Below are 26,075 nucleotides of genomic sequence, written 5' to 3'. Positions count from 1 at the left end.
GGTGGAAGGGAAGGAGATATTAAATTTTGTGTGAAGTGGCAGATTCTGATGAACAAAAAAGTGGTACAAGGCAAGGCTGTAGTTTAAGTACTTATTTGTTTGTTTGCTTAGATAAGCTTAGGATTCAAAAGGTTAAACCGAAAAGAAAAATGACGGTTGGATATACAACACACATGAGGAAATGGGAAAGGCATACAAAATATTTGTCAGTACTTCAAAGGAAGTAATCATTTGATAAATGTATGCATGGGCCTAGATAAGAGAATTTATTAATATATATCTTTGAGAAATGACATGTTAAGATGCGTGCTAGTTTCAACTGACTCAGGTTGGTGACAAATGGCGAGTTCTTTAAAACAATAATGGGCCCAAAATTCTCTCAAAAGCAGAAAACGTTTTGATCACCTAGTCTTCAATAGAATAAACTGTACCTGTTGACTTCCACTTACAATTTCGAAAATTCGTGGTATACAGTGTGTAACAAATCTTGAACATCAACAAGAACTCGCTAGTCTTAAACCAAAAGTCCGAACAACATGAATTAATTCAAATGGATTCGAAGAACAGAGAAAGGAAAGTTTACGACCCCCTATAAATTAAGTTAAATTATATCCAAAGATGTTAGAATCATATTAAGACTCATCGATTGGTGCTAGATGGGCCATTATCATTCTAGATATTACGAGATAGTAATCTTTACATGTTACTCAAGGACGAGCAAGTGTGTCTCTTTACGACGAGGAAAGTATAAAGAAGAAATAACCAAATCAAAAGAAGAGAAACAGAGGAATAAGAAAAAGAAGCAGGAAGAGAAATGGAGTTAGGATAAACACAGGAACCCAAAAGCAAATAAAAATACTGTGCCATATGGGTTCGTTTTAAGACGTGTACTCCGTTGTAATTTTTGTATCTACTGATAAAGTGAAGTTTTATTTCACAAACAATCTAACGGCGTCAGGTACATTCGGACGTGCGAAATTTGCTAAACAGTTTGACCGGCTGCTGGCAACATGGCCACGGAAACAGGACAGGAGAAGTATAACCTGGCAATATTATACTTCCGTGAAGGTAAGAATGGTCTAAGTGAACTGTTGCAAGGTGAAGCGGACCACATTCCAGTCACTGTTAATAATTACGTCATACTGCGTTACCGTCATCTGCATCATGTAGTTGATTAATATTAGTCTGTGGATCTAATTTTGGTGCCGTTTGTAGTTATAAACGTCATACAATGAACGTCGAGAATTTTACTCCAGGGTCTGCCATGTTGGAACTGTAGATGATAGAAATGTGGCACGGGAGCAAAATACAAAGCGATATTCTTCCTACCAAGTTATAAATTTCGTAAATACTGAATTATTATCAATATATTAAGTCTTTCACTGTTGTCTGGAGTAGATGAGATTATGAGACAGGTCCAAGAAACACATCGGGTAGTTGTCATTTGACTACACAGTTATTCGCCTGAAATGACTGAGGAAAACCACAAAACACCTTAGCCATGATAACTAGGATTCAGACCGTGTGCAGATGTGGTGCCTAATTTTGATCTGCTGACTCGAAACATCATTGACAACAGGCGATAAAGAGCACTTTTTACGTTTAAACCCCGTTTCAGCGCATGCAGAATAAGCGACTTGCTCAATAATTCTTATGTTTAATGTAAGAAGCAGTTATGATAAACTAAGGCCACTAATGCATTTAACGACGATGGTTTTTGAAGACAATAAAAGGCAGTTAAATTAAAGAAAACAAAAATATAACGTCGTCTGTTGTACGGCAGATGTTTTTACAGGCTCGGTTGCTATGTAGGACACCTATGCATGTGAGCGCTATCAACATAAAATGCTCGGGATGGAAAATATAACTTATTAGTGTAAAACGTGACACATATAAGTCAGTCTTGTAATCAGGGAGGTTCTGTACGAATGTGCAGCTGTGAAAGTCAAAATGAGACTAAGGCTTACATACGATCAGGATAGATTTATAAAATATAGAAATGAGCAGACTGTGGCGACAGGTTTCTGTGGTTCCAGTTTTATGACAATTCTTTTCTTACTGTGTTCGAGAAATGCCACTTGGAAAAACATGAACAATTTCTTCTTGGAACAAAAGTGAATTATGTGTTACGAGAACACCAGATGCGTTCTTTGCTGTTTTTTTGTTTTGTATCGTTGGCCTCGATGTTGAACTTTACGCATATTAATCTATTATTGCAAATCTTATGGTACTACAATTAGCTATTGCACTGAACAGAGTAATAAATGAACTGCTTCCCTATATTTCCTTAAACATTCACAAAACTGAAAACATTTTAAGCAAAAATTGCAAAGTTTGACAATATTTATACTCGATATCGTAAACCGATTTTTTTGTAAGACCAGTCGTTTTTTTTTAGAAAACTAGAGGAATTCGTCCAGTACCAAATTTCAATTAAATCCATTCAGTAGTTTCACGATGCGTCTCCATTACAATGATCGACTACTGAATGATGTATGAAAAAATAATCTCTCTGTATTCTTAGAATCACACGAAACCCATAATAAATACATTAATTTGAAGACACGCAGAGTTGCTGAATGCTAAAGTGGGTGGTACCTGTGGTTACCACCATGTTTTAGAGGGTTAAAATCCAAATCGTGCACATTTTGGGAGTAAAAGTATTATTCCGCTAATAGATACAACCCCTTCATAAGAAATGCGGAAGATCACACTGGTTCACACTTCTGTGGTGTAGTGACTCTGTGGCTTGGAGTTGTAAGTCGTGTTGAAGGAATCGCCATCCATCCATGGAGACAACCCGTGCCCAGCAGACAAGGGCCTGCTCTTCGAACACCCTTACACAATAGAAAGCTACATCTCACAGAGACGGACAATGGACACAACGGAGAATAATCACGCTTTATGCTCAGTGTATAAGCAGCTGAAACGGATTGAAAAAGATCTTTAAACGACTTCTTTTGAGAATAAAAAAAGGCCCTTGTGGTTTTCCGAGAAAAAGGGGAGAGGTTGATGAATATGTGCGCTACAAGAGAGACAGAGAGAGAAGGAGAAACTGATGAAAAGATACAGATACAAAACGTGAAAGTTGAAAAAGAAAAGAGGAGATTAGGCGGAGAGCTGAAGAGGTAAGCAAAGAGCAGATCTGAAAACTGGAAATGTAAGGCATGATGGGTGTGATTTATAAAATGAATCTGATATAAAAGAAAGGGAAAAAAAACTGATTTGCTAGTCCTGGTCACACAATCCAAGGCTTCGTATTATAGAATATCAGAAGATGTAATTATATATTCTCCCACTGAACTGGGGGTCCGCAGTGGCCGCGCGGTCTGAGGCGTGGGTCTTGTGCCACTTGGTCGCTGGGACGGTGGGTTCGAATCCCACTCAAGTCATGGATATTTTTCTGTGTTGTGCTGTCCTGTGTACAGGTAGTGGCCTTGCGACGGGCCGATCCCTCGTCCAAGGAGTCCTACCGAATGTCTAATAGATCAGAGACAACGAAACGTTGGGACCCGCGGTGCTGAGGCACTTGAAGAACGGGTCGTTCCCAGTATCCCCCCACTGATCTGAATGAAAACCAGAAGTCGTGGCTGATCTTGGTCCACGCCAGGACACACGTCGGTCCGGTTGTGGCATTCTGTTTGCACAGACAAAGCAAATCTGGGGCCATATTTTGTGCTGGCCATTTGTCCGTAATATTGGAATCAGACGGAATTAATTAACTAACAAGGAGGACAAATGAAACTAAAGCAGGCGCCGAAGAGCTAGAAAACACCCACATTGCAGGCGTTAGAGCACAATGTTACAATTACAATGATTTAATAGGCCCGCCGCCATTTCTTCTGGACTCCACGTGGCTCTGGCCCCCGCCTACCCAAGACCGCTCTCCTCTCTGTTGTTATTATTATTATCCTTTGTCTTCTGTATCGTGCTTTAAAACTTCGTGATATTGTCAAATGATATTGGGAAAATATGTTAAGACCTTTTGTAGTTGCATTAATTTATATTCGAGTTTCGGTAAGTAATAATGGTCACAAATTTTATGGGTGAGGTGCATTTCTTCTCGGTAAGCAAGTATTGTATTGCGTCCTAAAATATAGAGTTCTTATTTTAAGTGGAGCGGCTAATAAACACAATGAAAATATAAGATCGTCTACTAACTTAAACTTTATAACAAATGTTATTTATAAAGTCCCACGTTGAGTCCATTCAGAAACGGAGAAAAAATATTTAGCGTTTTTAAATCGTCTTCTAAGCAGAGAAGATTATTGTTGCCACAGACGTATTCAGAATATATCAGGTTCTAATCTCAGGCTAATTAGGCTGAGAATTTTCCTGGTTTGCCTCAGCCTGCGGAATGAGTTCCAGATATAGCCACGAAAACCTCCTTCCTAATCCGAAACACTGAAGGGCTCATAATAGCGGACACTATGATCCGAGATTCCGAACGGTAGCCTACTTTCCGAATACAAATCTAGACTGTAACGTTACCGGAAGGCCCGCAACGCTTAAGATAAAGAATTTATCTTCTAAAGAAAAAAGTAAGTTAAGTTACATAACCTAAGGCGAAGAGATCACTAGATAAACGATTCAGCTATTTGTGTTGCAAAATTTATCAAATAATATTTAAAAATACAGGAAATACTGACATCCTATTTGTCTGGGGTCAATGGCCTTTGCGTAGGGTGGGGGTGACAGGTAAAACGTCATAATGGAAGATTCCCCACGTGTGTCTGACGCACATCGGGGATTCCCTAAGAAACCACAACCAAGATAGCCCAATAGAGTCTCTCTCACTCATAAACATTAGTTTGTCATGCAGTGCCCCTTATTGTCCGTTCGTTAGCGTAACTGTAAAGTGTCGATATATTTTAGACAATTTCCATAATATAAAATTTTATGAAAATCCGCCAGTCTTTCTGGAGCTACTGAATTCGGACAGAGGGGCAGCCATTTGGTGAAGCTAATAAATTCATTTTTATAACTTTCAGTAACGAAAGCTCATAAGAATCCTGTTCCAAAGGCCAAGAAAACACATGTCTGGCACAAAGATCAGTCATGTGGTTATATGTAAGAAGGCCTTATAGCCGTTTTATTGACAAAGAATATTACCTTTTTTGCAAGTGGTCCACTACTTGAAGTTTACATGCATCGTCTATGTAGTTTCTGGAACATGTTAAGGTATTATTTACTATGATCAATTGTTATGACACTATTACATGCAACCCTCAGTGCTGGAGAAAACGTCAGAAATCTTTCCGACTTATAGAATGTTTCTGAGAAAGCCTTAAAATTACAGAGATTTTGCAATAACAAATTTAATGAAATAATGGTCACGAGTAGCGAGTATTCAATGTTTAGGAAACAAATGAAACAAAACGGTCACCTGTTTTAAGATAAGGAGGAAACTTTTGGATATCATGGGAACTTCGCCGAGATTCAACCCACGTTCGCCCGAATACAATGTTGAGATAAATAATTACTGAGTCGAATGTTTACAACACTTGTACAAAATACACTTTTACCTTCCATAAGATGATAAGGCATATGGCTGTTGAACTGCGTCGTGCCATAATTAAGTGTTGGTACAGTTTATATTACAGAAGTCGACAAACAACGTGACAGAATTTAAAAAAAATATATTCTCAGGAACCTCTGTTCCTAGAAATAAAGCTCCAGGCATTTTTCACCTTGACATTAGTGATAAGCTTCATACCTCGGTCGTCTGTTCCCCAGAAGTCATTGGATATCTGGTCTGGATGTGATGACCAGAGAAAATTCCGTGAAGGAAATAAGATTCTGGTCGTATATCCTACAGCCAACAATTTTACCCACGAAGATAAAAACTCTTGCCTTACATTCCGATAAACACGCAGCAAATACCTTCTTTTCTTCTGCATTATTAATCTGTTTAACAACGCTGTCCAAAATGAAAGATAGCGTCTTATGTGATGGTTATTATGAATGATGAATTTAGAACAATGTGGTTAAGGAATCAGTTGTGGGTGGTAGCCTACATCTCAAGGTACCATTTAATCATTTTCATGTATGAAGCGAGTAAAATCAAATAAACAGCAGGAACGGCCGGCCATGTGGTACTAATTCAAACCGGGCACCTTCAAAAACTACGAACTCATAAACATCTTCTATCCCCGATGGCTTCCCTCCTGACTATGCCTGCATGAATGTTGCTAGGGGACCACGTCGTAAAACGATCTAGTCAAGGCAGTCGTACACAGTTCAATGAGCAAGTGATGTGTTTGGTAAGTTCTCATCATGGTAGTATGAAGTAAAGAAGGATGACGTCATATCTTTTATGTTTCAGAACCTGCACCAAACGATGCACTCTGCACGTGGGTCAGTTGAGAGAGTGAAGTCTTGTTATTCCTTGCATTTTTTATGAAGGTACAGATGAGTGATTAGTCTTATGCAAGCAATGAAGATGGCTGTCTTCTGAGTTGTTGAACCGTGTAGCCTCGTAGAAGTTTATCGACGTTTCAGAGGTGTTTGTTGCCTCTATGATAAAGGAGAGGAACCCTGGTTATGGAGGTTATCATAATACTTTCCACCGTGAGAACGTCATATCTCAGTGAATGGGTAGTTGCTTCTGTTATGTACGGCTTTACTGAAGATTTGTGATACAAGAAAAATAATTCAACAGTTTATTTTAAGAGAAACCGGAGAGAAAGCGCTGCTTTAGCGAGAATAATGTAAGATCCCTACCAGCGAATGGCACCTGCCAGACACCGTAAAGGTCTGTAATGTGTACTTTGTTCTGAAAAGGAAGACATGGAGATATGTAGGCCCAGTAGGCTGAAAAGAGGCTTCGAAAACATGTCACTGCACAAGGCATTTTACATTCTATGCATACAAAAATTAAATCTAGTTAAGTAACCACCTTATTTAAAGAAGCTCAAGTCACTGAAGTTCTTTCTGTGTAAACACGAAACAGTCATTGAACAAAATAAGTGGTAAGCAGACTCTGCACAAGTACACAACTAACCACATGATCAAAGCAACTCAGGCATCGGCTGTGACAGGAATTTCTGTGTCGCTGTGTTTACGCAACTTACAATTCCATTTTACCAGGAAGCATTGTACAAAGAAGGGAATAAACTGAGGTAGCAAGCCTTCGATGTTCTCTTCGGTCCATCTGACCCAATAAGATGGTGTAGCGATTAAGCCCTGGACTTGTATTTAGATAGTATACGGTTCAAATCTCGGTTGGGTTACCGACCATGCTAACTGAGGTTTTACGTCGGTTTCTGTCGGTCAGTTAGCGTTCTTAAATAGGCTACGACAGCCAATTTTACAAATCCTTATGTACTCGGCATCTATAAACATGTCGTATATCTTCTAACGTTATATAACCTCTACAGTTGAGACAAAGTCGTTAAATAAAACGTAACCAATCCCAAGACGTAATTTCTGAACTGATACCTGGAACAGATCTCGACCGAGTCTTCCCACATCTCTGCTGACTCCTCATGAACAGGTCCTTTACCGCTCATACGAACGCAGCTACAAGTGTTAACGTATAGTCATGGAACCCAGAGTTTCTTTACAAACGCGTAACCCGAACTAGTCCAGTCCAGTTCACATACTCAAAAACACCGTGTTTAATATCCATTTTAATATATTCATACAATTTAATAAGTACTTCATAAGTGTTCTGTTAACGAGAAGACATTTACATCAAAATTCTGTATATATATATTTTTGGTCTCCCATGCGAAATGGACTGCGTCCCGTTCATCTTAACAGTCTCGATTTAATTATCGTAAATAGAGCAGGTTTGGAGCCTGCCATTATACAGTTTTCCCCAGTACCTTATTACTTGAACTCCCATAAACCAAACAGCAGCTGAAATGTCATTTTACGATATTTACATTTAAATTAGTCAAAGAGTTCTGAACGCGATTGTGAACACTACAAACATCTTGCATGCATTTATTGGTGAACAACTTCCCCACAGATTCCACACTTCTCTGTTAACTAATTACACGGATCAGAGCTTTTTTCGAGCACCTAACAGTCGCTCAGCGAGTCAATAAACTCCCAGCCCACTCCCGGAATGTGACGGTTAATTGCCGTGTTCACAGGTCTCACTGGACCATACTCCAAGCCAAATAAATTCTGTCCACATTCCCACTATAACAGGCGACTTCTTCCGTTAAAATTTTCCGTCTAAATTTTGTAACCACGTCTCATCTCTCCCATGCACGCGAGTTTCGCCCGCCTCAGCTTCCTTGATATTACGATAATATTGTCAATTACAGTTCTCTTCGCTTACGAGGTAACAGGACTAATAAAATGAATTTACATTGCCACATAAAACATAATAAAATAAACTAAAAGATTAATCGACAATCGTGTCGAATAAATACACTAAATACATTCATATTATCATTGAATTTATTTCCAAAATATAATTCGGCTAAGAAAGACATGCCACAGAGTGGAAAATTAAAAACTGCATCTGAAACGATAAACCACCCATGAAACGAATATCTTGAGGATAATCGTGTCCATTTACTCTCTTCTTCGCTAAAACTAGCCGAAAGCAGAAGCAGGTGCTGGAAGTAACACAGAACATCACCCACTTGCAAGAGGAATTACTTTTTCAGCAGAATCTGTTGATTTAGCTATTTTCTCCTTCCTCCTGGTACTTCCTGTCTCTTGGGTCAATAATTCCCTGTTACATATTGCATTTCAATTATAAGCATATTTCGGTAATCACTGCAGTATCAAGTTAGTTTGTGCTGGCGCCAAGCCGTGTGTGTGATAGTGTGTAGCATGTGACGCAGACCGAAGATAAACGTTACAGTGCTGTAACAAGCAGCGTCAATACGAGATTTCAGGTCCGCATCTGTAGCCACAGTTGCTAACAGTATTACTACTTGTCGATATGCGATGTTGCTTTGTCGTAGTGGAACGTTGTAAGAGGAAATATAATACGGCAAAAGAAAATATATGCCAGTACCTAATCTTTAAAACCCAATGGTTAACTACCCACCTGTTTTAAATATTAAATTAATTAATTTTAAACTGTTTATTTATAGGTTTCGTATGATCCTCTGAATACACAGCGGTTACTTACTTAAACAGAATTAACCAAATGATATCTATAGGCTTTGAAACTTTTGCGGCGAGTACAATCAATAAAATATTCTCGCGCAATCAGCCGCGTTAACTGGTTACCGTAGTAAACCGACGTTTCGGGAACCAACTCTGTCCCCATCATCAGAACACCGAAACGTCGGTTTCCTACGGTAACCAGTAAACGCGGCTGATTGCCCGAAAAGATTTTATCAAATGATATCTGTTCTGGAGACACGTTGTGTCTTTGCAGTAAGAACTGAATTTTGAAAGTTACATGGATGAGCTTCGGTTTCAAAGTCTACAGACCACTCCTCAAAAACAATCATGAGGTGTTGATATATTTCACTGTACAATGTTAATCTTCGTTCTAGTTGGAAGTGAGACGTCAGCATTTCTCTTGGAGGACGAATTAGAGAGTTACTACAGAATGACAGTCTTCGGTGTTCGTGCTGAACTGCGTGACGTTCATTATCGACAAATCGACTAAACTGGGAACGAACCAATTCGAATTTCGTAAGGTTTGCCGATTATCTTAACCGAAATGGTTCATGATTATCCTCAGTCTCTTCACGAGAATACCGAGATAGGTCCTTAATGGTGATTTTACAAGCGAATTTGACGGTGTGTAATGTCTGAAATTAAAGCTCGTTGTGATAAACAAAGAATCGATTACTTTAAATGCATTAAGTATAGTAGTTATACTAAAATAGTGATGTTTCCTGTGAGCAGAAGGGCCTCTGGAATTTTCATACTTTCACATAGGTCCACAAAATAATTTAACGCCGAATGAGATAACTGTGCATGGCGAATTGGGTAGGGCCCAGAACATGGACAATACTTTTCCGGCATTTAATAAACACGGAATGGAAAACTATGGAAAATGTCAAACGGCAGACTGTTCTTCAACGTGAATTATATGTCCTACCTGTCAAATACAAATCAAATACTTTTCCGCAGTATAAATTCTTATCGAGGCTCAGAAGGAGATAAATGGATGATACAGAAAAGGATGTTAGCGAAATATTTTCATATTGATGTAAACCGGATCAACAACTCAGTATATGGTCTAATTATGGGTGTGCTAGAAATGTTGAACCCCAGGGTTCTATTATCGGAAACTTTGTCAGCAATATCATTCAGTCTGAGGAGCCTCGCAGTAAATCCAACACAAAATTATTGCACAAGAGTCTGTACAAGATATGACGCAGATAGAAGCTCTGAGCTCTGCCCTCGTATTTTCCGTCCTCTACGGTCGTAATTTCCTATTACTCTCTACCTGAACTCAACAACGGCTAGACACACAATGAAAAATATCAGATTTGATTCCTTCAAGGTTTCTTTCCAAAATCTGTGCACCCCTATAATTACCACTGATTATTAATTGATGTTACGAAACCTTCTGGGAGCTTGTATAATAAATTAAGAATATTTTACAGTTTTAAAACCTGGAAATACAGTAAAAAAATTAAGACGTATAAATGTAATATAATAGACCACATTCTTTTTCAAGGTAAGGTTAATTTAAAGACTTTATTTTAACTATACGCCATAATATATCACTTCTTATTTTGTATTTCGATGTTTTAATAATACTGAAAGAGTAGGGGGGAGTTCTTTGTATAAATATTCATATCAGTAATTTTTTTATTTCCACCTTCTCGTCTTTTGTGTTTGCTGCACTCCTTTATTAGGGAATTTAGCTTCTGGGTGGATCGAGACAGGAAATTTATTGATGGAGAATGGTAAATTATAGGATCTCAGGGTATTTTTCTCCTCACTGCAACCACGCCTTTCATCCGCGCATGAAAGTAGTCCTAAACAGCCACAAGCGGCCTAGCCCTGTGCTTTATTCTAGCAATAACTTCCACTAAAACCTTAAGACTGCCAGTATGGAAGAAACTCATCTGTTAAAGTACGAAATTAAACTATAAATACGAGCAAGATCACGTAACAGCAATAACAAATTAGACCTACTTAAACCAGTCTTTCTTTTGTGTGCTGTGGAATCAAAGTATTAATCGGAATAATCACTGTTACGTTGCAAGAATAAACATTATTCCCATATCTTGATATAATGTTATGTTGTAAGTTAAGTTACAGCAAATGCCAGATAACGCAAAGGCGGATATAGAGACAGACGAAAGTCAGATCAGGAATCGAGGATATTGGCTATTTAAAACACATTGTTAACTACACGTACACTCAATAAATATTTTATATTCATTTAATGTCATGCTGGAGACACTAGCCGATTTTTCCAAAGAGTTTAAGGTAAACCGAGTAAATCCTGATGTTAAAACCAATTGAATGCCAGTGGGGCTGAATGAAGCTGTCTTTTGTGTTTCGACCACTAATTTTAACGAAATCCATTACTCGTACTAGAAGCACAGTTTTAATTTGCTTAGACCAATCCTTCTAACGTTCCGGGTACACAAATAGGTTCAATAAATTAAATATAATAACTTTTAACTGTAGCCCACTCAGTGTCTCACAAATTATCCTGCTTATTCAAACGGAAGAATCAAGATTTGTGCTGAGACTTCCATACACAAACGTCACGGCCTCTCATGGGTAATTAACTCTTATAGCTTCTGTGCTAGCAGAAGTAATCTAGATATTTTATCGTGTTAAATTACGTTTGAGGATGGAAATTTATTTAACGACCTTTGCTTTGTATTTTATCGAAATGCTTTCCTCGTTTCGTTTCATGGACAACTATACGTACAGTAACATAATTGCGCACAGAAAGGGTCATTCATTAAAAAGAACCCTGTTTAATGAATCAAAGAATTCAGTTCAGTTATGTGGAATGTTGTATGTCATCGGTTATCAAACTGTGGCGCATGTAACAACAATGATATTCATGCTAACTTGGTCAGTCAGCAGAAAATATACACTTTTTATAGAATAAATTATTATAGCAATTTTTACTGAATGTGCCGTCAGTAATATAGTACATCAAAATGGGCTCCACTGTAATGAAATATCGAGCAGGTCAGTGTAAAGGAAAATTTCAAAAGTAGTATGATGAAGATATTAGGTTCGAATCTCGCTAAAACTGCCGGCTATCCTGACGTGAGATTTTAGTGGTGCTCTTCGTACCCTATAAGGGCGAGTGCAGGGAAAATGCATTGTAATAGGCCACAACAAGTTTTTCCAAATCCACGTGTTGTTTGCGATATTATTCCTATACTACTCGACGTCACACAACCTCTGCAGTTAAGCCGTCGTCGTCAAATGAATTAATGATCAACAAATAAATCTTTAATAACGCATTTAATTAATATTCTGTAAATCCAAAAAGTGCATGACTTATGAAGCAAAGCGAAATGCATAATGGAAACATTGCGAACACCTGTTTCTTGAGCGTATTAAAAAATCAACATCAACTACCTAATATGAATAAGAATAACCCAGTTTGATGGTGTTTTGAGAACAGGGTGTTGAGAAGAAAATTTTGACCCAAGAGGAAGGAAGTAAATAGAAGACACAAAGAACTGGCGAAATGGAGACATTCATAACTGTAAGTCCTTCTCTTCCAGAAAATATTATTGGAGTGATTAAAATTAACAGTATGAGATGAGTGGGACATGTAGCACGCATGGGAGACAAATATATCCACCATTTTGTTTGAAAAACCTAGAAGAGCAAATGGCAGGATAATATTAAAATTATTTTAAAAATACAAGGGCGTGAAGTACATTCATTTGGCATAAATATCTACCAAACTACGTATCAAGAAGATGAGATGTTGAAACGCCGAAGAGACGTAGTCAGAATAAGCCGCAAGACTATGTAATACTCCAGGGTGATAAGCCACGTCAACTGTAGGATCAGAGTTCAGCACAAGAAACATAGGCGATACGTGATAAAAGAACGGAGAAACTTACACAATTAGAAACTTCATACTTTTCTCATCAGCTAATGCTGTTTGGGTGACAAAATGAAAATGAAAGAGATTAACTGGACATGCAGCACACATTAGCAAATGACAGCTTCAGAAAAGAACGCGTCAAGACGGTATAATAGTTAATACTGTCTGGGGCAAAGCAAACATCACTAAAGCGGCCCCTAGACGATCAATATTATTGCACAATAATATTGCGAGGTGCTCCAGACCGAACAATATTATTGTCCAATATTTTAGCTGCCGATTTTCAGTGTACATTTGATTTTTGTGCAGTCAACATGTTAAGTGACACAGAAGCTGCGTGTGTGGCCATCGCTGTGGCTGTGTGTCTGAAGAAGACGGAGTAAGCAAAGATGGATGAAGGAATAGTTCAAAAAAAGAGATGAGTACACTCATGAGAACTTATTAAATGACCTAAGAGTGAGTGAACCAGGCGACTTTCGGAACTTTCTGCGTCTAGATGGTGAATCTTTTGATGAACTTCTAAGAATGATTACCTCTCGAATTCAGAAAATAAATACTACCTTGCGAGATGCTATCTCTCCAAGTCAGCGTTTATCTATTACACGACGTTATTGCGCAAATTAGTGCGCAAAGAATTGATTTTTTTAATCACTTCTTGTTTTTCAGTTTCCGGACGTCTTTCTTTGTATTTTTCAACGAGTAGGTCGTATTGTTCATTTTTTTGTTTCGTTTGCTGTACTCCTTACTCTTAACATTCCACAAAGCCGACAACGAGTGATAAACCTCTATAAATTCCAAAATGAACTTTCGTTCGTCATCTTTCACTTTAGACGACATCATGTTCACGCCACTTCGTCTGGGACAGAACTGAACGATATTGCGCAATACTGCCTACAGATGATACAACCGTTTCCACATTGTGCAATAAATATCAAACCATTTTTGATTGACACAATATATTGCACAACCTTTCACTTCGTAACATAGACGATCAATATTATTGTACAAAACTGAATATTGCACAATAATATTGACCGTGTAGGTGTCTCTTAAGGAATAACAGACGTGGTTTGTTTAGCGCGTTCACAGTTGCAAATAAACATTGCAGTTGAGCAGACGTGAATGACTGACTGCCGTCCTATCTATGCTTCAAGGTCTTCTTGAGAATCTGATACTCATCTTGCAATTTACAGTTCACACAATCATCCCATCCTATGCAATGCAGTAGAAAACCCGTCGTTTGATAAGTTAACACAAAATCAATCAAAATCAAATAACAATAACATCATTTGAAAATGCCGTCTAGTGTCTTGGTGTAAAGAGGACTGACTATTCCTAAGTCTTTAGAGCACACGAAGTAAATTCAAAGTCTCTAATACGTATGAAATTGTTGGTCACACCCGAAATCAAGATCCCTTCTTATTCCTGCTGTGATGGATGAGATCACTGCCAGTTACAAAGTGCCCCCCAGATAACCGTGAAAAACCGTTTGAACACCAGACAACAGCGAATGGCGCTCTGTTTTAACTCGACTCAGAAGAAATGACCACGCGGCATTAAGAGCAATTTTTTACGTAAAAATGATGTAAATGTGTTGGTTGAGCTGCTTTTGCACTGTGCTTCTTCTGTGCTGTGAAGTGGTGTGTTCTGGTGATGATGGGAGATTCGAGTCTGTCAAAATAAAATTAAAGAAAGCTGTGGCTGGTTAGTAACGTTAGGACTTCTGTTTGAGGACTGCAGGCAAGGCTCTTCTTACGTCTGTCCGGACAACTGAGCCAACTGAGTCCAACCTATATTAAAGCCGATTATAATTATCTTATAAAATAAAACGCGCTGTCGGGGACATTACGGAACTTCAGTATATGCGTAGGTCTACATATGAAATTCAGAGGCCGTAGCAACTGTGTGAATAATGTGAAAGGGTGCGGCTAGACGGCCGGGGTTAGATTTCCCGAGACAACTCAAGCTCCTGTGAAGTGAGCAGGCCTACGAGAGGTCATTTCCCAAATATTCTGCAAGTACCATTTCCCCAAACTTCATATATTCTACAGCTAATGAAATTAAGGAACAGAACAGAGATCAGAACCATTCACATTCCGCGGAAAAATCGAGTTCCTTACCACAGAACAGGATTCTATACACCTGAGTGTTGCTTCGTGTAATCGTTTTCAACCACGAACTTACACGTGACTATAGTTACCCTTAACCTTGAAATATTTAATAACTGAGTTTATATACCTCACTCTTGAGAGTATTACAGACTAAAACGTACATGTAACTCCAAATAAACTTGAAGGCAAAAAACATTTATTTGGACAGGCGACGCTATTTCATTTTCAGGGCAAGTAAATTCAATTTAGAAAGGCATTCAATTTAACAACGAGTCAACGTTAGTACCATTACATCTGCGTAATAGGCTCCAGTAACACATGGCCAATATCAATCCGAATTAAAATGGTGGAGAGAGAACAGAATAGTGAAATTAATAATAATAACAAATAATAAATACCAACCGAAATCTGTTATCCAGAGAGATAAAAATGTCAGATGGCCATGCAAGAACACGGCCCTCTGAGGGGCGTGCCCAGTATCAGATGTTGGTGCTGGAAGCCCTCCACTTCATTTCCCGCCATTGTGAAATGTGTGGAAAGGCCGGGAAGGGGCGTTCAGCTGGTAATGCGACTCAGTCACAGACACTGTCCCAAGTGTCGACTGACGTCACTATTGTGATGAGAGACGAAGCCCAGAGTTCAAAAGTACCGTGTTTATTGACGGGACATGTCGAATGCTGCTGAAGTTTTCAAGTGTTCTATGACAACGGAAGAATTCATATCGAAATTCTGAGAGTGTGATGATAAAAATACAGTTAGGAACTTCGTAATTGTAATCTTCACCTAAAATTATTACAGTAACGTAATTCAAGAAGGATGATGTCAGACGGACGCGTGGAACACTGAAAAACAGTAGAGAGAAGAGACCTCTTTGGGAATGTGTGTTTATGTAGGAGGATAATTTAAAAATGGGTCTTTAGAACCATATTAAAATTACCCTCCTGCTCATGAAGTTTGCGAAGGTATCATAGAGAAATCCAATAGGGACATCTGTAAATACGGAGGCAAATCTTGAGGGTTTCATAAAGCAGGGGATTTCTTGACCAGCTAAATCTCAATTAAATGCTTAAGGACGGCCTGAAATCACGGAGCTTGTGAACATTTGCAAAATCCGTGTAATGACCACCTGAAAAAATTCGTCTATGAGACTGTCCGTTCGCTTATGTTATTGTGTTACTATTAATCGAAGTTTCCGTCGATAGAAAACAATGAAGCAAAGAACTTCACTACCACAAACTGCATGCTATTTTTATAGTTCCATCTACTAGAGGCTAGTTCTAGTCATACGTCAGGCGATATTCCTCAGATTTAACTAACGAAGCAGAACGTTTGACTATAGACCATGGCTACAGCCATTAAACTACAAATTGTAAATATTAAAAAATTCTTTCAGTAGTGCAAGGCGACAGAAATATTTGTCTTTTATTGTAGTGGGTTATGCTACTTTACAGGAAGTATATAATGAAGATTTACTTAAAAACATTAAACAACAATGGCAGTCAACCACTTTTCAATGCAAGCCGTTTCTTTTTTGTTAAATGCAATATTTTATTGTTATGGGTGCAATAAAGTTTCAATTACAGATAGTTCTACCAGACTGCACGACGCAACACCACACAGACGATCATCTTCAGACTACTTACTTGTTTTGCGAGGCCCTAAATTTACGACATCTTTGTAACACGCTGCACATCCACGAGTTTACTGTTAAACAGTGTTGTCATGCGTGTAATATCGCAATCTCATAGCAAAGGAAGGAATACCAAATAATTCTTATGGAGCAAACATAAGTATAAAAAACTGAGCCGAGACAAATCCAAGAAAATAGCAGCTGACGATTCAAAGGATTGGTCACAAAATGTACACGGAGAGCTACGAGTACAAAACGAACCAAGATGTACAGGATGAACTAAAGACAGTTCCTGCACTGGCTAAAATTTTCCAACGCACTAAGAAATGGATTTGTCATGTTGACAGAATGCTGAGAGATAGACCTTCCAAATTAATGATGAAGTACAGGCCAACTGGTACCAAAAATCAAGGACGACCGTTGAAGAGAGTATTAGACAACTGAGGCCGAACGGGTTAACAAATGGTCCTACTGCTTGACAGCTTCATGATGACGGAGATGGTGAGGACTCTTGAAACCAAATATATAGCATTTTGCAAAGTAAAAGTAAAGCAAGAATGTACAGGGAGACAGACTAAATTTGCACTGTTGCTTTCTACTGCGAAAGTTATAAAGACGGAAGACAGATGAGTTCATCGCCCTGATAATGGAGGCAGCAAGTACCTCTGAAACGTCGGTAAACTTCTACCAGACTACACTGCGCAATAAACCAGAAGTCTTTAGACTCAGCGCCACGAAAACCCCAAATCCTACTTTTCCACACACTTCATCATATATTATATGCATGTTCTTTTAGTAGTGTTCTGTCTGACGACAGGTCCATATGAACAGGATCCTTCCCTCCTTTTCTCGGACTGGGACCTGTTCATATACGTTCTTGGCAGATGATCCAGAAGTGGTTTGCCATTGTCTTCTTCTGTGTGTGAATGGAGTAATTGTTGGGATGCCACGGAGAAACCGGGGAAGCCCCCGGAGGAAAACTCCGTGTTGCCTAGACCACGGGCTTGCCCAACACAAGTTATAAATTCGGGCACCGCCGGGAATCGAACTCGGGACCCCACGATTACAAGGCCAGCGTTCTAACCGCTAGAACACCGTGGCTATATGAATGTACTAACGTATATATTTGTTTTTGTATTTATTTGTCTTCAAGGGAGATTAAGTGTGTGGAAAATTGTCTCAATTACACACGAGATAATTCGCATTTATTTCTTAGTGTTGTTGGAGCAGTTAAGTCAAAGAGTTCAGGGTGGGTTATAAATGTAGTTATGATGACAACAATAAGATACATACAGAATTTTGGTGCGGAAGCACCGTCGACGGAGATGAAGTTGGAATGAAAGAATATGAAGTTTTTAATTGTGAATTAAAACGACTGGTCCACTGACGGTGTTTCGTAACGGCAGTACTGAGTAGATGGTTCATTGATAGTTAAATATTTGGTTAATAAACTGCTGATTAGCATTTACAAAACTATTGCAATCAGCCATACTTCTCAGTCAGGTGGGCTTTTATGTTCGCTTGAATTGCATCTTTCAGTTCCACGTCCTGAACAAATTTTATTAGATAGCGCCTTTCAAAATGCTATGCTGACAATGCAAATATGAATGCAGACTTGAGATCAGATGATTTCGGCTACTTTTCGTATTACTAACATTAAAATGACAACCATGAAACTAGAAACCATTGCGAATAGCAAGTTCTCTTTCAGTGCCGACAACGTTTGACGTCAGTTCCAGGAACTGCCGTGAAGCATAGCCGAACCAACACACCGATTTCTTTGAGATCCTCTTGCTGCATAAGTCGTAAATAAAAACTCTGTATAGCCTGCTATATCAACGTTTTTAGTGCGCTGATAATCAATAGGACTGGCGGAAATGAATACACAGAAATCGGCCACAGTATTGTATAATTTTTCATTTGTAATTCCAGATCGTCTCACAATGTAGACTGGAGTTTCTTTTTGAGGAAACTAGGTGGCTCAGGACCCCTTGATACAATGTGGACTGAGACCCTGCCGATATAACATGTGCCGAGAATCTGTCGCCATTACTGAAATGTTTAGTGATTTTACTCAGTTCTTCCAGTCGAATTCTGAGGTTGTGCTTAAGTCGCCACTTCTTACCACATCCAGTCGACATACTATTTCTAAATAATCCATACTTTCTATCTGGAAGATACAAATCTTGGTGTCATAAAAACCAACCATCAGTTGGCTATTTACGTCGGTCTCCGACATGTATTACCACCCAACCTACACCCGTCGCCTGCCCGCGGAATGAGAATCAGACCAAGTACCACTGTGTTAACCGACCCAATACCCACTGCGACCTGCCACTTTGAGCTCGCCTCCACACACCTAACACTGTAATTCCGCGTGATCCCCTGTAACTTCTAGGACCAAGCCAAATGATTGCCACGTTTCAGTTTAAGAGCCTTCTGAAAGCGCGGCTACCGAACCTTCAAAGTGCAATATCCGCCCATATCCCACACGTTCCACTTTTCTTTTCCTTTCTTTTTGTACAAAAATAAAGGAATTGAATGTTACAAAGTAAACCCGCTGGTTGCACAATGAGCACTCCCCCCCCACAGCGTGATGTAGCAAGATGTCAGAAGGCAGTGCTAATGTTGAGTGGCAGGTTGGTTCTAGGAGGCCTTCACTCTACCCTTCGCTAGCCTTCTATTGAAACTGACTATAGGGTGATAATTAATAGCATTACAAAACTACATAAAGGACCATAAAAATTAAAATGAATTCAGGATTCTTAAAAAATGTACAACACACACATCCTGCTGTGTGGGTAACTTTGATACAACACAACTTCGATTTCATATCGCGAGTGATATACAATAAACACTACACGTTTCGGTATTTCGCCATCATCAGGTGGTTTCTGAAAATATACAAGAAAGTCAAATGTTAACACCAAATGCGCCAATTTTACTGTGAATGTGTGAATCCATACTTATGATATGTAGGCTGCCATTGAAAACAATTACATATCTACGCTTAGATAAATCACGACAAATTAAATAAAAGTAAACAGAATGAGCATCATAAAGGAGGATAAAATTATTAAATTAATTACAGAGTAAAATATGTAGGTTCGAATCCAGATGTGTTAATCCTTGCGGCTAGCTAATAAAGGCCTATCATGCATATAATTAATGAAATCATTTGGAAAGACTCGTGTTTTGTGTGTTAAGGTATTTTTACGATGTGAGCCGGCTTAGCTCAGTCGGTATAGTGACTGGCTACGGACTGGGCGACCGGGGTTCGATCCCCGACGGGGGCAGAGGATTTTTCCTCTAGCCTCTGCGTTCAGACCGGCTCTGGGGCCCACCCAGCCTCCTATCCAATGGGTACCGGGGGTCCTTTCCCGGGGGTAAAGCCGGCCTGGGCGTGATGCTGACCACTCACCCCCATCTAGAGCCCAGGTCAAGAATGAGTAGGAGCTATACCTCCACTCACCCCAAAAGCCTACATGGCGTATAGTGGGACAGCTTTACTTTTTTTTTACTGATCTGAATGTAAATCCCGTTAATTTGTCCTTGAAAAATTATAATATGTATCAGAATGGTATTACGTGTATTTGAATACATAGCGGGGGATTTCTTTTTTAAAATTAGTTACCGGTCATATTGTAGGATGTATATGGTTGAATGACCTGTTAAGCACGTAAATTTGAGATCTTGAATGAAACAGGTGCGCCTGGGCCTGACTTCTGGGTAAGATACAGCAACTGAATGTAACAACCTCAGTGAAGACTGCATGAGACAAAGTAAAAAGTAATGTTCAGAGATGTACTGCTAACATCAAGCCATCAAGATGACACAGAATACCCATTTGCTCATATTTTCATTTACATATTTCACTCTCCCTCTCTCTCCCCCATCTATCTTTTAACAGAATCCGGAATTTCAACAGCATGGCTTCATCTGTCTTGAGCCACTTCTATCCGTCAGACGTACTCCCAACTATTTACCCAATTCAGTGGAGCAGAGCCATTATTTAGACGCTGTTAGTCGCTTAGCTGCAGTTTATGGCACCCTAAGGTTCATTAATGATTTCAGAGGTGCGCGTCAGTGGACCGGACCCTGAACTCAGCCGGCTGAATACAATCCAAATTCTCTCTAAATTGTTGTTTCCCAATTAAAATTTTTCATCTATTTCTTGTGTCTACTGTATATCCTGTACATCCCATCGCCCTCGATTTAACTCCTCTTTATAACATTTGACGAAGAGTAAAGTTATGAAGCGCCACTATATACCCATCCTCCTGTTACTTCATCTCTTTGATATTCAAAGACCTTCTTCAGCATTCTACTCGCAGATACTGTACCTTCGTCTGCGCTCCTCCCTTAGGCTGACAAGCCACGTTCCTCATCCTTACGAGACAAGAGGTAAAATTACTGTTTTGTATATTTTAAGCGTATTCCCTAAAATCGCCTGTAGGCTAGAACTAAAAGCATTATTGTGTTAATATCATGTGTGACCAAATGCATCTTCTTCTGTACCGTAATATTCAAGCGTTTTCGGTCTCTGCATACCAAACAGGCCCGTAGGTGTGACATAGTCCTACAGAATAGCGCAGTATGAAGTCTCTTTGCCTTAAGATAACTTAACTACTCTTCACGAAGTCACTGCGTTTAAGGAAACAAGGCTATGGAGGATCGTGGCATGCCGATAATACCATTATAACTGCTGTGAACGAAATACGTGTCGTAATCTAATTCCCTACGAACTGTGTGATGACTGTTCAATCATTATTTCTGATACGGAGTTTGTTCTAATATAGCCTTTCAATATGTTGGTTGTTAACTTTCATTATTCTGAGATGTGCTTGACAGGTAGTGAATTTATTATCAACCAATGAAGATGAGTACACATCAAATCCATTCAACAGAAATGTGATAAATCTACGAAGATACATAAGATTTTTTAAAAATAAAAAGTTCTTTGGATATTTTCCATCGTCTAGTAAAATAATAAAATATAAAATGACGTTTCGGAGATGGGGCTCTATCTTCGTCTTCAGGTACCTACTCTGTTGGGCCCAATAGATAGAGCTAATCCCTATCTCCGGATAAAATAGAAAACGACGTTTCGGAGATGGGGATCTATCTTCGTCTTCAAGTACCTACTCTGTTGGGCCCAATATATAGAGCTAATCCCTATCTCCGGATAAAATAGAAAACGACGTTTCGGAGACGGGGCTCTATCTCCGTCTTCAGGTACCCAATCTGTTGGGCCCAATAGATAGAGCTAATCCCTATATCTGGACGGAGCTCTATCTATTGGGCGCAACAGAGTAGGTACCTGAAGACTGAGATAGAGCCCTATCTCCGAAACGTCGATTTCTATTTTATTATTTTACTAGACGATGGAAAATACCCAAAGAACTTTTTATTTAAATAACTCACCATCGTCACGAACTTTTGGATTTTTTTGCTGAGAATAACTGATACGCGTGTTCTAATTAATCTCGGTATTAACAGAAAAAAAGGAGTTGTTGGCGCCACCAAGTCCAGAGTAGAATACTATTAAGTATGAAGCATAACGAACCATTTGACGCGTATATGGAGCGAAGATGCAGGCTACTTACTACCTTGGATCGACTTTTGCGTAACATGATGGATGTAGCGACGATACGAAAACACCGCCATTAACGACGGCTTGATTACAGATCTACAACTTTCTATACCAACATTTTTAATTTGGGGAACGGAATTAATAAAACCAGTACGACATTAAAAGCGAAACGAGTATGACAAGCAAATACGATAACATAAAATGGAAAAGAATGAAAATGGTAAAGATGTACTATGGAATTGGCCTATACAACACATGCCGAATGACAATGGATAACTATTGGATGCGGAGGCCTTTGTCTCCATGGGAACGGTATTATTAACGGCTGTTGACTGGGTGGACATGATGGAATGTTGAGTGCGAAAATGAACTTATGTTGTTTTCCTACTTTTATCCTTTTCCTTTTTAGAATGCCAAGCATCAAGTAACATGACCCCACTGTACGAGTCCCCTCCTCCAAATTCTGAAATTGTATTGAGAGAATTCTGCGTACTCAGAGCATGCAGTAGTAGAAATTATGGCCATAAACGGATCATTGCATAGTGGAATTATTAATTTACATATCTTGCTAACTTATCGTTTATACTTACATATATGGAAGGAAGTATAAACAGCTTCTCAAGTAAAGAAACAAATTTAACTTTCAATCTTTGATCTAGCACCTGGAGAATTACGAATGGAGGAGGTTGAGAAATTAAATACCGATGAAAGAAATAATTTTAAGACGACAACTACAGCACTGTAAAATCTTACATTTTTCCTCTGCGTCGTCTATCAAATTAGCAATGAACTGAACACATGGCAACTGTAGTAAGTCATGAATAAATGATACCAGCATTCACACATTTAATGACTTCGCCCAGAACTCGTAACACAAACTTTATTTTGACGATCCAAGGGACTGATACCCTCCATTTTACGTTCCATCTTAAATTGAAGAACGCAGTTCGAAGATACAAAGCAAAGTAGATAAGCAGAAATAAGACAGAATAGGGCCATGTTTCACCAACCGAAGGGCAAATAAAGACCTACAAAAGACATTTAAAGAAAGGTAGAGGAAAATCTTACAAAAAAGAGGAAGGTATAAAAGATGGTTTTCAGTATAGACTCTTGTCGATAAAGGGGTAAAATACAAGAAAACTACCAATAAAAGTAAAAACAGGAATTTTCAATTCAGAACTTCAGTACGACAGTGTCATATGTGCCGTGGTTTCTCTCAAGAAAGAAAGGTGGCAGAAGCTGGCAGCATTTTTCAGGACGAAATGACGACTAATTTTACTGCGGCAACAACCAAAAGCTGCCCGATTACAAATTAATGAGAGTTAAATTGCACACCCTATAACGTTGCTCTGATGTTGCCGTCTAGGATGTGCAAAAACTTTAAGTTTCAATAAAAAGCATAACAGACACCAATAAAACTATTGAATTAAGTTGTGTCGTGAGCTCCAATAGAGCATGTATCTCGTGTAAAATGAAGCCAAGTTCGCTCTTAGCCTATAGTTGTGGCCACCCACCGTCTGAACATCATGTTACCCAAATCTGAAAGCAGAATCTTGATACAGTATCTTAGCATGAGTTCACTGCTTATCTTAACTTGCTCTGTCTAAATATCTTCTCTACCTGCAGCTTTTCATAGTTATGCTATGTTTGCAGCACTTCCATGGCAGACAGAACCTTTAGTAATTTTATTTTATTTCTTGTAATTTGTCAACTCTCAACTTACCGTAGTTTAATTTTAATAATAATAGGGAATAGAGGTACAAAAACCACGTGACAAAATACTGGTACCCATTTGTTATGTGACTCCATAGTACAGGTTGCCTATAAAATCCTCCAATTCAAGTGGAAATTTTAAAATATTTTCAAATGTATAGCGTCACGCTACATTTAAACTGCATTGCACTACCAGAATCGTAACGCGAAGAAAGCAACATCAGCTAAGAAAAAGATGACGGAGAATAAAACGTAGCCAGGAGCTTCGACTTACAGAAAATCGGATAAGATAAGCGAGATATTTAATAGCCATGGGAGACATCCTACTAATTTCTTGGAAGAAGTCAAAGAAGGCACCTAGTAGAAATAGATGTAGAGATGAGGATGTTATTGAAATTGTTTTTGAAGAAATTTTATAGAAGCTATTTGGATTTAAATGGTTTAGGATAAGGAATTGTTTTTCTTTGGGAACATAATGCTGAACATTCGGTTTCTATAACAGAAAATGTTTTGAAAAACGTAAGTAATTATTAACTTTTCAAGGAGTCACAATGGCGTTACAGTAGGAGTTCAGTGGCTGTTCATAACAGTATGTCCCTTTTGTATCTCTTACCCTAAATCCGGCATTTCAAACCCGTGGTCCACGCGCCACATGCGTCCCTCTTGGATATTTAATGCGCCCCACCCGGTTTTCAAATTAAATTTTATGTGTGACCTCAAAAATAAGTTTTAAGTTTCAAGTTCATGTAAGATACCTGCTTCTGCACTAGTGTCTCACAATTCAGTAAAATTATTCACATTTTCCTGTGCTTGTACGTAAATAGAAAATCCAAAAATATGTTTCAAGAGTGGGAAGAGTCAACGTCCAGCTCTGCACATTATTAGCCGAATAAGATGCAGATGGGTGCTCATCTTCAAGTTCCGGCGACTTAAACTTGAATAACGATCCCTCAGGTTCCATTAGATGCGAGTCTAGGTGAGCCCCAAAGCCAGACTGGTCGATAAGGTGAAGACAATTTCTTCTTTGAAGATTTCTGTCTTCTGGGTTGTTGCGCTGTGTAGTCGCCCTGATGACGGAGGCAGTATGACCTCAGAAACGTTGGTAAACATCAACCAGACTACACAGCGCAACAACCTAGAAGACAGAAATCTCCATACTAAGAATCTCTCTGATAACGGAGGCAGTATGACCTCTGAAACGTTGGTAAACATCTACCAGACTACATATCGTAACAACCCAGAAGACAGAGATCTTCATACTAAAAATCTTCCTGATGACGGAGGCAGTATGACCTCTGAAACGTTGGTTAGCATCGACCACACTACACGGCGCAACAACCCAGAAGAAAGAAATCTTCATACTCACCGCTGTGAAAACCTCAAATCATATAATTTCTTCCTTGCTGGTATTTGAATTTCTGTCATCTAGTCATCTACCCTGTATTCAGTTGTCATAGTTGATGTGTAATTGTTAACAGTTAACGACTCCAGAAATATTAAGGAAACAACGCGAGTTTCCTAAAAATAATGGTTATGTGGTAAGAAACGGGTCCATTTATTGAACAGAACGAGTTGGTGCTATGCGTCTTAACAATTTGGATTATTTGACAGCCACTTCAGTACACTCAACAGCCAGGTAACCAATGGCGTTTGTAGAAAAATCTATAACAAAGCCTCGAGAGTTATGTCAGTGTTTCACTGACAACAGACTTGAACATCGAGCGAAGTCAAAGTGAAGTTTATCTGCGGACGACAATCAAGACAGAACTACAACTTTGCTTCGACCGAATGTCCGTCTCTTTACGAAACAACGCCCAGAACTAAAAAAAGAAAATAAAAAACGGATACGACAATGACAAGCTTGAGAATCTCAGAACAAAACTAACCCACAAAGGTCTTAGACTAAATAGTATCAAAGTGTAAAAATGCGTTGTAATTTTTATTTCTGCTTTCCAGACAGAAAATGATAATTTTGGTCTCTAAAAGAAAGAAGTATTTATCTCTTTTTATCTTCATCTCTCTTTCCGTTTCCTTGTTATTTAGCCCAATCTC

At 38.8% G+C, this 26,075-nt stretch overlaps 2 long non-coding RNA genes across 5 annotated transcripts in view; one reads left to right on the top strand and one right to left on the bottom strand.

Annotated features, from left to right (window-relative positions):
* Nucleotides 1-7,229, top strand: part of LOC110826499 (uncharacterized) — a 55,433-nt gene extending 48,204 nt beyond the window's left edge. Inside the window, exon 3 of the long non-coding RNA XR_002542074.2 lies at nt 6,326-7,229. This is a non-coding gene — a long non-coding RNA (uncharacterized LOC110826499). The remainder of the gene's footprint in view (nt 1-6,325) is intronic.
* LOC110826498 (uncharacterized) overlaps nt 1-26,075 on the bottom strand; it is a 424,262-nt gene that overhangs the window by 139,250 nt on the left and 258,937 nt on the right. The gene's annotated exons all lie outside the window — the stretch shown is intronic.

Source organism: Zootermopsis nevadensis, unplaced genomic scaffold, assembly GCF_977971745.1.
Source record: "Zootermopsis nevadensis isolate Lab colony 2312 unplaced genomic scaffold, Znev_1.0 Znev_ptg000018l, whole genome shotgun sequence".
Classification (NCBI taxonomy): Eukaryota; Metazoa; Arthropoda; class Insecta; order Blattodea; family Termopsidae; genus Zootermopsis; species Zootermopsis nevadensis.
Note: the sequence above shows the minus strand (reverse complement) of the source record. Positions and strands in the feature narration are given on the sequence as shown.